This window comes from Pleurodeles waltl, chromosome 8, assembly GCF_031143425.1.
Source record: "Pleurodeles waltl isolate 20211129_DDA chromosome 8, aPleWal1.hap1.20221129, whole genome shotgun sequence".
In the NCBI taxonomy this organism is placed as follows: Eukaryota; Metazoa; Chordata; class Amphibia; order Caudata; family Salamandridae; genus Pleurodeles; species Pleurodeles waltl.
In genome coordinates, this window is record NC_090447.1 from 569,212,947 (window position 1) to 569,227,344 (window position 14,398).

Consider the following 14,398-nt stretch of genomic DNA (forward strand, 5'->3'; position numbering starts at 1 on the left):
TACCATCTCAGATTTGGGTATAATGTTTGACAAACAGGCCACTTGGGCACATTGCGTGAAAACAAAAAAAGATCAGATTATTAAAACAACGGCGGCCTTAAAGATCTTTTCTAAAAAGCTAGGGGGGATTACCCCGCCAAACATGGTAAAGATCTATAAAGCTAAGTGCATTCCGGCGGCTACTTATGGAGCATGTATTTGGGGGTATACCAATGCAATGCGATTCAGATAGCGGAAAATGATTTCCTCAGATACTTGCTAATGGTACCAAATAGTACATCATCATACATAAGTCACGCGGAACTTGGGGTCCACTTTGTAATTGATCTGATAAAGATACAGCCACTATTATTATGGCACAAAGTGTGGACCTCTGAGTACACTGGACTAAATAAGGCCATCCTATCCGACTGCATAAGGCTAACACACTCGCTTAGAGTTCCCTGGCTGAGATACATTATGACCTCTTTTAAAAATATGGGTTGTAAAGACTATTACCTAAATCCACAATCATTGGGAAAAAAAACTAGGAGAGAATTGAGGGCCTTGACATTGAAGCACTTGGAAGAACAGAGATGGGAAGCAGAATCAAAAAAATCCACTGTAATGTCTAACCAACTAATTCTGTCTACCGATGCCGTCCAGCCTTATCTAGTAAGCGTGGTAAACCCTCAACATCGATTTGTCCTCACAAGATTCCGCTTAGATACCTTCCACCGGCTAGTAACCTTTCCGACCACGAATGATTGGAGTACAACTTTAAGATTATGTCCTTGTGATGCGAAGGCACCTCAATCTACAATGCACGTGGGCATCTTTTGTAAATTTTATGATATACAAAGAAAGCATCTTTTATTGCCTTTTTGAAGATCGATTAATTTGCGTCAGTCTTGTGACGCGTATTTTAGCCTACAGATTTTATCCTCTATTGAAATGTGTGGAATTTTAGCAAATTTCCTATGCACAGTACTGACTGTAAGGAAGTCTATGGGTGCACTGGACTAATTTTATTGGAACGCATGGAATTTTCGGTAAACTCCTTACTTTTTGGAAATAACTGCAAGGAAATTCGTTTTTGCACTGGCTTAAATTTGCTAAGGTTTATATACCTGTATTTGAATAAATTAAGGATGTGCTCTATTACTTTCCCTCCTTATTATTTATTTACTTATTTTTACTTATTTATTACTAAATGTGTTATTACTTGATACTTTAATGACTTGTTGAAAGTCGAATAAAGTTTGTTTGATGATGATGATCTGAATATGAAAAAAGATAATATTTATCACTCCTGTTTTAGATACATTTTCATTGTTCACTTTATTTATTTGTGTCAGCTATCCCGCGCGGTACATTTGCAGAGTCTTGAACCTTTGAGAAGAGCATATTGACAGGGAAATCTTTTTGTAGCACAAGTTTTGCAAGAACATGTATATGTAAGTTCTGTGGGTGGAGGCTTGAGAAATTTTGTAGGTTTTAGCACCCCATCAATATCTTCTCACTCAAATTCACACAGTTCTTTCACTGCATGTGCATGATCTAACTCAAAAGAAGGAGGGACGGGAGATTTATTGGAACAGGTCCAGTGTGCAGTCTCCCTGGGTAATAAGTAACAATCAAGTGGGGTACACTGTTCCTAAAAAAAAAGAAAACATACACACAGGAACTTCTAAATTTAGAAGCTAAAACCCTCGCACATCCATTGGAGGTCATTCATCATCATTACTTCCGGGTGTGCGGCCACAGGTAGGTGCTCCAGTGCTCCAATGGGAAATATGATAAATTCAGTTAAATTAGTTTTGCAGACCGTAGCATTACATAGAACCGGATTCTTGTCCTCAGCTGATTTGAAACTTTGTGGTAGACTGAGACCTGCTGATGGCTTGTAGTGATTTTGCACACCTTGTCAAGGCAGTTGGGTTGTAAGTTTGCAGCTTTGTTTATGCCTACAGATGACACAGCTTATTTTCCAGCAGCTACTTTAATGGTACAGTCTTGAAAAGGCACCATGGCTTTGTCATGTGTGATGGATTTTCCAGACAAAGAAGAGCTGTCTTCAAAATCAAAATTATCAACAGCAGCAATTGTAAATCCTTTCCTGGTAAAGTGACTTGGAAGTGGCGTGCTGACGGATTCACAAGATTTTACAGCAGGAGCTGCTAACAAATTCCTGCTCCGTACTACGTCATAACTTGTTGATACACCAAACGTATTCAATTAATTGGTTAGCTTTCTTTTTGCTGTGATGTAATTCATAAAACATGATTTGGAAAAGACAGCGTGTTTGCACAGCATAAGCCTGTCAGTTCATGGGATTGTCTTCCACTTCTTCTCTAATACCTTAAAAGCCATCATCAATGTTGTCGACTTCTGTTCTGAACTCAAGAACTTTGGTTTTTAACAGTTGTGCTTTGCTGATACTAAACAATGTTGTTAAGACAACATCAGGCATTCTTATTGACTCCCATGATTTGCAGAGGTCTGGGGCATCACAAAAGTTGTCATTAAGTCCAAAATCTAAATCTTTCAGGACATTTCTTAAAATGGTTCCTGGTGATTTTGCTGCATCCTGTGATGTTACTTTAGCAGTAAGAACTTCAAAAGTCAAATCAGATGAGAACACCATATGTAGCTCATTCTTTTTCTTAGACTGACAAAAATGAATTCTGTCATTGCACGTTCTCACCAGAAGAATCTTAATTTCATTAGTATGGATCAATACATTTCCATCAATGTTGACCATTATTTATATGATCTCACTGAGTCTGAACCCATAGCTAGCACAGAGATACTGCAAACCTAACTGAATTAGGTTACGTTGCTGCTGGGAGCTCATTGTACATTCATATTTTACAATGTATGCATGCACGCAGTTCTGGTGGGCAACCAGATCAGCTGCAAATATATTCACCTGGCTGTTTAGATCAGCTACACAGATGAAAACTTAATCTTGGAAGATACTTGCTGCATATAAAAACATATTTGCCCTTTGAGACTGACATACTCTGTACTCTGTTCTTTTGTCAATCCCCTTGGCCCTTATGCTGGCTCAACCACTGATAACACATTGAAGATCCTCTGCTTTCTGATTAGGTGATAGAGGTGGACGAGGGGTAGCCGTTGGTCTTCTAAGTGGATGGTCATCAAGTTTGGTTGTTGTCACCTTCTCAGAAGACTCGGATTTCTGATCTGACTCACTGTCATAACTGCAGTTGCAATTGATGTTAGCTTTTCTTTCAGATTAGTTTGGCATTTGACACATTTCCTTTGTTGAAGGAATCTTCAGATTTTGTGGTTAGAAACACTCTGTAGGGTGGTAAAGATCCTCTGCTACCACCTTCTTCACTCATATGTACGAATTTGAACAACTGAAAACTTGAAACAAAAACAATATTAAAAAAAATACTAATATGATGGCTAAAACACATCATTATAGAGCCGCCATTTTCAAAAATGGCAGAAAAGTTGCTCTGAGGAGTTATTTTCTGTCTCTATAAGACTACTTGACCCCCAAAATGAAGTATATAGGTCTCATAGTTACAGAAATATTACATCACCAGTGCAACACATCCGCCATTTTTTAAATCTTGTCCAGAAAAAATTGAACCCGATTAGCAATGTCTACCGAAGCGAAATTATTTCTCTAATGATAAAAAACACAAATCAAAAATGAAAATCTCTGGAAAACAATTTTTTTACAGAGGTATGTCAACGGGCCAGGACTATAAGCTGTAGAAAGGTCAAAGGTGTCCCATGGAATCAAGAAAAACTGTGCTCTGTGTCATGTTTCAAAATACCAACAAGGCAAGTTTTAAAAATGAGTCATCAATTGAGTCATCCAACAGCAGAAATGCCAATATCCCAGAATGGAAACCCTGCACCTGCTTCTAATAAATCACAGCAAGTGCTAGGGAAAGAGTAGTTGTGCCTACGCTTTGATGTCTCTAAAAAGGGGGGAAAGACAGCAACAGTTAAGACCATGAAACTACACCAAAGTGTTATTCTTTTTTTGGTAAAAATCCCTATATAAAAGAGCTTGTCACAGCTGATTTAAAGCAGGCCTGCTATGCAGGTTGAAATGGTTGTGAATTGATAAAACTTACCCTCTTATCGTAAGTAGTAAAATCTGTAATCCTGGATTCCAAATAGGAGTTACTTACGACCTGATTTAGAAACTGTTGTACAGAGTAGTGTCCATTGGAATGGCAGAAGACATTACTGATGGTGGAGATAATCTCTGTACATTGAAAGGAACCACCATGGCCTGTGGTTATTTTCAGTGTACTAAAAGTTTGGTATACAGCCACTGTGCATTTTAACAACTGTACACCAAACTTTTACATTTTTGGTTTTCCAAAAACAAACCCCTAAACTGGGAATTGTTCTTTAGAAACTAAAAACTAATAACCCCCACATACTGGGAGTAATTTTTGTCATTATTACCCTGCCCCTCACTGCTGGGTTTTTCTGACAGCAGTGGAGAAGAAAAAAAAGGCATGATACGGCCCTTCCTAAATAGGGTGGACGGTGTAATGTCCTTCCTCCCAAGGATCTATTCCATTGGGCCATTGGAAGAAGTATTCCGTTTACAGACCCAAATGGGGCACAGGTGATGGTATACTGAAGGTTCGCCTGTCTCTAAATGAGAAAAGGGTTTGGCAGGCAGCGTATTCTGTTGCGTATGGGATAGAGTATCCTCTCTGCCAAAATCTAAATCAAGCTCTTAGTCTTGATATTCAGTTTGTTAATTATGAAGTATGAGAGGCAATTTACAATAGTGGCTGGCTCAACAATATGACACGTACTTTGTTAGCAAAATATTGAGGGCCTTATCAATTACACAATTCAATTTTGAAGGGTTTTTTAAGAAGAGAAAGTTCATGAGAGTTAGGCACATTTTTGGTACTGGAAGCAATACAATGAAGAACAAAAACACAAATAACTTGTGAATTGTAATGAGTAATACAAACCTATGAGATTAACCTTTTAATATGGCAATTAATTATTGGAAATCACACATTACTCTATGGAGGAATAGATGCCTTCTCAGCAATAGCGGGCTAAACAACGGCTTGTTATCTACAGACAGGGGGTCTAGGTTAGCTAGACTCCTGGTTTAGAACACACAAGGTTTTGAGGGTTTGAGAAAGGAATAAATATAGGGTGAAATTTTAGAGAAGGCTGACGTGCTTTTTTTAAAGGGGACTTGGCTGATGGACATCCCATTGATACAAGGTAACATGGTTCTACTTAAGCTCTGCAAAACATGAACAGTAGCCAAACCTCTGGTGATTTCTTATCTGTAATTTCAGCTAAAGGCCAGATTTAGAGTTTAGCCAGCAGCGTACTCCTTTGCAAATGCACCAGAGTACCCTACTCACCAAACCCATTTAGAGTATTCCATCAACAGCGCCCCTGTTGGCTGGGTTAATGGAATACTTTCTCTGATGGCCCAAAAGATTAGGGTCCGTTGGAAGAAGACAATACACATCCACTATATTTATGACTGACAGTGTAATACCTTTTTCCCTATCCACCACTGTGGGGAAAATGTGGTGGTGAGGGACCAGGAAAAAAGCAATAATGAGGCTCCACAACCCAGGGGAAAACTCTCAGAGGACTGAAGATTGGTTAAGAACATGTGAGTTATGTAAATTGGTTAAGAAATTGTGAGTTATGTAAATATCTTTATGTTGCTAATGATAGATTGCATAATGAGATTTAAAGAATGTGGATGGGCTTTATAGTTGTAAATCTTAATTTTAAATGTACTGTTGGTCATAAAATTATTGGTTGTTTGTTGTTCATTAAGTTACTTTTCTGGATCCTGTTCTCTTTATTTCTTAAGTATAGCACCGTATCATGGCTAGATGCTCCCAACTTTTTAAGGAATATGACATTTTTACAAACAGGGATTACAATGGAACAATTGTTATATGAAATAAAGTGTTCATGTTCATTAAACCTTTGCCACTAGCTGTGTGTTTTGGTCTGTGTTCTATCTGGAGTCTTGTTGCAATGTTTAATGTAAGTTACCTTAATAAAAAATATTTTTTTAAATTAAATCATCCCCACAATTTATTTTGCTCAATAACTGCCCCCACCCACCCCTACCAACTGGCTCGCAAATAAATGGATAATATGTCACAGTGAATGAACAAATGTTTATTTGAGCTTTGTGAATTAGAAGGCTTATTGACATGGCACCATGTTATGTGCTTGGGAGGGCCCTGAATATGTATTTAGGAGACTGCATGTTGGTCTCATTCCATAGTAGGGTTATATCCCAGACACTTTGCTATGTTGGTTGGAAAAGGGGCCATAATGTGGAATATTGCAGAAGGTTATAATCCCTGACTGACTTCGCCCTATGTTCCACTTCAAAATGTACCAATAATATGAATTTGGTTCAGTTGCAGAACCAGAACTTTTTTCCACAAAAAGCATTAATTCATTCTGGAAGACAGCTAAGACACTTGGTGAGGGTCATGAATATCTGGGAGTTAAGCACCAAGAAGTTCAAAAAGGAAATGTCAATTTCTTATTCTTTGTTGCAAGACTAAGCAGCTCAGGCAAAACATTTGTAATTAAGGGTGAGATCTGGACCACCTCATGTAATATGGTTGATCTTATTATCAAATTGGGAGTTCAGGATGGCATGAACATGTAGCTTTTACTTCTTGATTAAACCAAAAAGGAATTATTTTATTTTATTTCATGCACTGAAAATAAATGACCTTGGAGCTAGCCAGAGAGCAATTCTTGGTCACATTGAACTCCTGAAACATTTATAATACTGGATTGAGAAGAGGGCAGCACACTGATGTTGGATGGCATTCACATGAACAAGATGAGAAGAAAAGGTGGTCTGCTAATGACATTTAAGTTTTGACCACTTACGGGTGATGTCTGGGGGATGCTGAGTCAGGCATGGATAGTTGGAGATGAGAAAAGTATTTCTAGGGGAATTATTTCAAATATTGCTTATTAATCACAATAACAAAGCTGGGTTGTAAATGGGTCTTCTAAGTCCTTATCCCAGGCTGAGGCTCCCATTTGGTAAACCTCCCTTGGACCAAAGTGCCTATTTTGTCTTTAGGTCAAATCTTGACCAGAAGCAATATGTTTTTTTTTATAGTATGCATGGAGTGACTGTCTGTAGTCATGGACATGGGGGTAAAACTCCCTTGGTGGTCTCTCACATCTGTGTGTGGAGGTGAGAGTGCTGATGTGCAAAGGCAGGTCAGGGAGTCTGAAGCTATGCTATGCTTATCAATGGAAAGAATTGTATCTCGGGTCCCTCCCATCTTGGTGTAGATGCAGTAGGTAGGGTCTGAGGGGAAGAGCACATTGTCTGAAAGTATGCTTGCCTCTTAAAAAATAAATAGGGTGATGCTTGACCAGGATTATGATAACACCCATATTGATAATCCCAGCACTTTGATTTCTGGAAAATATTGTGAAGACTAACTTAATTCCTCAGCTCACATCCTCACACTTTCCAGAAGTGTGGCTACCAGCCAAGCATATCAATAAAGAATATGATGGTTCAAACCAAAACCAAAGGGTGCATGGAAGGCCTTAGAGAAGGTTATACAAATATGGGGCTTTAATGGAATCCAAAGAGTGCATGGAAGGAATTAGAGAAGGCAACACATATGGGGCTTTCATGGAATCTGCATTAAAGCCCCCAGTCTGGCAGTTGCTACTCCACATCAATACTTACATGTGGGAACAAGTGCATCATTTTTAAAAGTCCTCTGCATTGTTCACAAGGCACTGCATAATATAGTCCCTGCTGGAGTTAGGTCCCTGTTTCAATGGTATACCCTCTCCAGACAGCTACAATTCTCTTGGAGGCAGATCCTTTTCACTATTGGCAGGTAGAAATTGGAATTCACTGCCCTGTTGCATTACAAACCTCCAGGCCCATTCCTCTTTTTGCAAGGCCGTAAAAACTTGGATTTTTAGTATGTAATGGATTCTCAGGCCACTTTTGTTTCTTCTAAGGGACTTGTAAGTCTAACGGTCTTCAGCACCTAGATGCCTTTGAGTATTCATTTGTGCTTTCCCTATTTGTTTTTCATTTCATTTCCTTTCATGGAAAGTCAGACCATTCTCCAGGGTCAATGTGACTTAAAGGCAGCTAGGCAATAGTGATATAAGTATTTCCACTGTCCTTGGAAATATAGAAACCAGGTGCCACTGCTTGATAATGAATTTCCAAGAACCTTCTGTTTAGTCCTTAGTTTTCGAAGCGTGACAAACTTGAAAATGCAAGCCTTACACTTGGAGTTGCCATCCTGCACCGAAAAGAAGAGGAGAAAAAAGACAAAGCAGAAAAATCTCTTTGGCAATATTGTAGATTTTGACTGAAGAAGGAGATTAGCACTGAAGAAATAAGCAAGGCGCCAACGTCCTGCTGACACCTGGAAGGAGAAAAGAGCAAAGCAGAATCCAGGTACAGAAATCTAGACCAAAATCAAAAGAGTTGGAAACAGAAATTAGGTACAAAAATAGAAGTAAAGATGTAGAACATATTGGAAAATAAAGGCATAAATTTTTTGCAACACATACAGCACTTGAAAATATTATTGCTTTAACAGGAACTAACATCTCAGGAAAGAAGTGTGTGCCCTATTGGATTAAGTAGGTAGGTAATTTTATTAATGTTGAGACACAAACTTTAAAACATACATACAAATAAAATCATTTAATTTACACCAGCACCACCACACCCCCTTCATAATTCTAATACAGGTTGCAATCCAAATTGCCCACATTTAATACATAAAACAATTCTTCCCAAGAACCCGTGCCCATAAATATCTGACACTCTTGACCAACCCTCTTGCATCACTCGTCCAAACATATTTTTACAAATTTTGCCAGGGCGCATGCGCCATCTAAAAATTCCATAGTCAACAAAAGTCCGAGTGCCTCATTACGTGGATTTATATAATATCCTATGAACAATGGTTTTAAAATTAAACAGTGAATCCTAGTAAAATTATGACAATCAATCATCAGATGAACATTAAAATGTTGGCACCGCAATCCAGATGTGCAATTATTCTCTACATCTAAAATGGCTGAAAAATGTTACAGCTTTTAAATAATGGAAGTTCACGGCTAACCGGAATTTTAATAGGACTGAGCGTAGCTGCCCATTTTAAGTTCAGCTTTTGAAGGATGGAAGGCCTTCATTATTTAAAATTTCTCCATTTGTAGGGCCCACCACAATAGCTGCTTACCCTTTTCTGACCAGCACCACCCACCTTAACTCACTCCTTCCTATCTTAGCAGCACATAGGTCCAATATCTTCTGTCCCTCCGAGGGCCAAAGTTCGTCCCAAAATCACAGGGTTTCTCTATAAACTAAAAATGTTCACACCTGCAAATCCCATTTCAGTCTTATTGCCTGACTCAATGTAATATTTGGGAGGGCTAACAGTGTTTTTCAAACACTTATTCTCACATTTCTCCCAACTTCCCTCCCTGCTTAGAGACAATACCTCTACCCCATAAAGACAGTGAGTAGCGACCCCTGCATTATAGGCTGTCAAGAGTGGAGACCAAGAGAGCCCCCAAAGGCATTCTTAAAATTGACTAGGCCCCCAATCCTTGATACTGCCTCCATCTCTACCAGTTTATTATGAAGGGCTCAGCTCATCTGTGTTGTAAATGTCATACAAAGATAGTTGTAGGAGGATACCACCTGAACCGTACTATTACCTAGCAGCCATTTATACGATTTGTTTTTTTTTCCACAAAGGGAATTATTTTTGTTTTTTCCAAATTCACCTTTAATTTATTAGCCTCACAATAATTATTGAATCTAAGCAGCTTTTTCTGTAAGGCTACTTGGGTCAAATCCAAAATTGCCAAATCATCTGCATAGAGTAGGCACAGCATGTGTCTACCCCCTATTTTAGGTGACCAGGATTGAGTTGCCTCCAATATCCCCAAAAGGTCGGCTAGGAACAAACAGAGTGGGTGCCAGAACACAACCCTTCCTTAATCCATTTCCTAAAGGTATTCTTCCTTAAAGGGCCTTTTCCAAGTCAAGTTCCACTTGGGCCCAACTTTCAGAGTGCAATTGCTGCGGCATCATCAATCGACATTGGGGGATTTTCTGCTGCCTCTGATCCACCAAATTAAATGCCGAGCTAAAATCAACAAAACAGCAGAATAAACTCCCAGTTATTTCCTTCACCTTCTGCCCTAAGGTCCACACGCTAAAGCAATGATCTATAGTTAAGTGGCGGAGCTTAAAACAAACCCTGTTCCATTGGTACGATTCCATTGCCCTCTATCCAATTCTTCAAGGAGCTAAGGATAACTTTGGAGTACAGTTTTCCACCTACACCCAGCAGGCTTATCAAACGATAGTTACCTGGTACAGTCCTCTCACTCTATATATATACTGGTTTAAATATTGCTCTGTTCCAGCTGGATGGAAATGTATTTGTCTTGGTTACAGCTATAAAAACTTTTGAGAAAAACATTGTCCACTACATTAGGTTTGACTTAACCACAATTGATGGCGAATTATCTGGTCCTGCTGCTCTTGTTTAATTTAGGGGGGTTATCAACTTGGCTAAGAATTGGACATAAGAGGACTACAAAGCTTCCTCCCCCAAATCTGGAACAGAGCAATAATTAAACCAGTATATAAATAGAGTGAGAGGAATGTACCAGGTAACTATTGTTGCTATTGTCTCTCTAGCCCTATAAATATAGCTAAGAAAGCTTATCTGTCAGTTTCTGGGACCATACTTCTTGCCGGTGGAGACACTTTACCACAACCCTTTTGGACCAATTTTCAGAACTTCCTCATATTGTATTCCTGTAGGGTCCTAATCATAAGGTCTCAATTCAACTGGAAGAAGGCCTCCTTCTTTATCTTAACAAGGGCCTTGTACTCCCTTTTCTTACAATAATATGCCTCACTTGCATTTAAGGAATTCGTTGAGCGCCTCACCCTTCCTGCCTTTCTTAGCTCCTTGCTGGCAGATACACAATCTTCATCAAACCACTGCTGCTTAGAAGGGTGATAAGATTGATCCTTTTTTGCTTTCTTGTCACATCGTCACACTACTAGTACCAAGCAGTCAACTACCTCTGCAATGGTTTTTGAATACCATACCAGGATTGATTTCTCCAAACCTCTACAATGGCCCATCTCATGGGTGTTTTGATACTGCCAAAAAACAAAGGGAGGGCTAAAAGTACGGGAGATTCGGAAAGAGAAGCCAGGTCCTGAGTATAGTACTCCCATCTAAATCACAGAACAAAAATTGTATACACAGTTCCACTGAAAGAAAGAGGTGGAAGAAATCCCTGTATATAGCTAGGGAAAGAGGAAGGGACAGGTCCCTGGGAGTCCAAATATTATGGAACAAGAGCCCTCACTCACCAATTGGTGACCTGCTTCATCATCGGGATATGCTCCTCGTCAGGCCGGCACTGCAATGCCTGAGGGGCCCCACGAGGGGCCTCTTTGCCTGAGATATTTTGCAGTAGATAATTGCAGGTCAGTATATGCTGTTGTGTAGGATAGGTAAGGTAAAAGTGTGCTGGTAAAAATGGCTAGAGGTAAAAATGATAATCCTTAAACTTTATAAAGCCTATGGTTTGGGGTACCATATTTCACAGGAACCTGAAAGCAAAAGTAAAAAAGAGTAAAGCATATAGCATAGCACAAAACATCTGGGGATGTGCAATGTGAAAGACGTAGGGAGAATCAAAACACACTGGTGATATATCCCCTGCGTGATGTGCATATCTAAAAAGTGAGTGTTTATTACCTTTGTTCCTGTGAAATATGGTATTCCCAACTACAGGCTTTATAAAGTTTAAGGATTAGGTAGGTTTATTGGTCCTGAAGAATCACACTAGATCTTGTAGACTAAAGAAGCGAGAAACATGTTGACCTTAATTTAGAAGCAGTATAGGGGATTCTGTACTTGCACACACTACACTCCCAGACAATAGGGCTAGTGATACGTCGACACTTTGTACTATTTGTGGAGACTAGACCTTATCTTTTTGTCTCCCCACACTTTTGCTTTGTTTACTCAAATAAATGATCTATTTTACCTCGAGCCAGTTTTAACAGCACTCTTTTTCCTTACCTATCCTACACAACAGCATATCCTGACTGGCAATTTTTCTACTGCAAAAGATCTCCGGCAAAGAGCCCCCTCGTGGGGCCCGTCAGGCATTGCAGTGCCGGCCTGACGAGGAGCATAGCCTGATGATGAAGCATGTCACCAATTGGTGAGTGAGGGCTCTTGTTCCATAATATTTAGACTCCCAGGGACCTGTCCCTTTCTCTTTCCCCAGCTATATACAGGGATTTTCCCCCCCTCTTTCTTTCAGTGGAACTGTGTATACAATTTCTGTTCTGTATTTTGATACTGCTTCAATTGGTCCATGTGTACTTCATCTATCCTCGCTGTCAGGCATTTTGGAAAATATACTACCATTGTATCACCAATGCCCTGGATGTTGGTGCTGTTGTTATGGCCATTTTTAACCCCCAGTGATCACTACCCCTTACACCTAACACCTTAAATTCTGTACAAAGAGCAAAGAACCATGCCTGAATGAATATATAATCAATTGGACACTGCTGGTTCCCATGCAAAAACATTTGTGTTGCTGGAGAATCCCCCTTAAAACGGCCATTTAAACATTTAAACTCTAGATCAAAAAGAGCCTGTGTAATTTTCCCTTCAAACCTGGCTTGAACACATTTTAGGAAAATTGCTTTGGGGATTCCATAGCTCTCTAGTAAATCTGGGGCCCTGGTATCAACAAGACCTGGATCAAGGCAAAGGATGAAGTCCCCTCAAAGGAGAATCGGGGCACCCCCGAGAGCTCTGTCAACATCACCAAGTCCCTCTGAACACCTCCCAAACCTCCTTTGAGGTTACCTCCTGATTTATATATACATTTGCTACAATTACTGTATTTTGCTGTAGGTAACCCTCATAAAGATCCAGTGAACAAACTAGAAACCATTCCCTACTTGTCTCAATAATTCTTACTCCTTTACAACATTTAGTTGAGACAAGTGTCAAGTCTACCTCGCACCTGTCTGGGCCCTTTCTTGGTACCTCCTTTTACAAACTATATAGAACCACTATAATGGAATATATCACCCACCAACCAAGTCTCCTGGAAACAAATTATCTTCTTCTCCCCCCATAGTTGTGTGAGGTCTGTCCATCTTATGAAATTCCCCAATCCATGTACATTCCTGGAGACAACCCCCAAGCTGGTGGGTGCGGCTACTACCTAATCTACTTCTCCTCCCCAGGAACACTCTCCATATCAAAACTTAGGCGCACAAACCTATTACTTAGAAGGATCTGATCTATAACTCTCTATCTTGGCTGGAATGGAAAAGTTACCTTTAGGGTACCACGATTAGACCCCACCACCTAGGGTTGGGAAAAACTTACTCCCCCATATCACCAGATTTATCTATTCCTTATTTAGGCCTGCATGGTTTACCAACAGGGGAAGTGCTGAGCTGAGAGGTTCTACCTCAATTGCCCGCACTACAAAAAACGGTAGAACAAAAACTGATTTTGTTACTTTTCTACCCGCTGTGGACTGGATGAAGGCTATGTACTCAATATCTCTTGACGCAGCCTCCTTCAGTACCTTTGCAGTATGAGAATGCAGACAGAATACTTGACCTATTTAATGGTTTCCATTTGCTAGCTTTTTTCCCTTTTTCTGATCACCTCCAGATACACGTATCTTACCCTAGGTATACTACGGGAAAGGTATACCCGCCTTTGGACTGAATCTTCATCTGGGTGCTGAGAGGTTTGCAGTGCTTGTCCTTCAGATTTCTCAGAACTCCTTAAACCCAGGCAGAAGAGCTTTATTCCCTTAGTACTTTATCTGGAACTACCTCCACTCTTAGCCCTTAAAACTTCCTTGGCTTTTGTAGGACATAGCGGGCTCTTAGTTTTAACGGCTTTTTAACACCCCCCTTTTCTCTACACCTAATCCTCTGATAATTTGCTGCCTCTGTAAGGGGGTAAGCTGTACAGCTTGAGCTGGCCTGGGCTTTAAAGTAGAAGGCCTTGATCTCAGGCTCCTTCCATTCCTCCCCTTTAATTGACCCATCCACCAGCACGTGCTCCACCCATGGTTCCATCTCCTCATCAGCATTGGCCTTTTAGATACATATACAGATGAACACCCGGTTCCCCTTGCCGCAGTGGTACATCATTACTCACAGGTTGGGAAAGTACTGGTCATGCCATCAAAGGCATACAAGAACTAATTGCTTTTATTTCTAACAAAATCTCTTTTAGCAGTCCAGCCTGTGTTCTCATTGAATTATTTGCCTCAAGAGAAGCTTTGAATAGCC

General features: G+C 39.9%; 1 protein-coding gene across 1 annotated transcript in view; it reads right to left on the minus strand.

Annotated features, from left to right (window-relative positions):
* Nucleotides 1-14,398, minus strand: part of LOC138249540 (steryl-sulfatase-like) — a 711,979-nt gene that overhangs the window by 75,731 nt on the left and 621,850 nt on the right. The gene's annotated exons all lie outside the window — the stretch shown is intronic.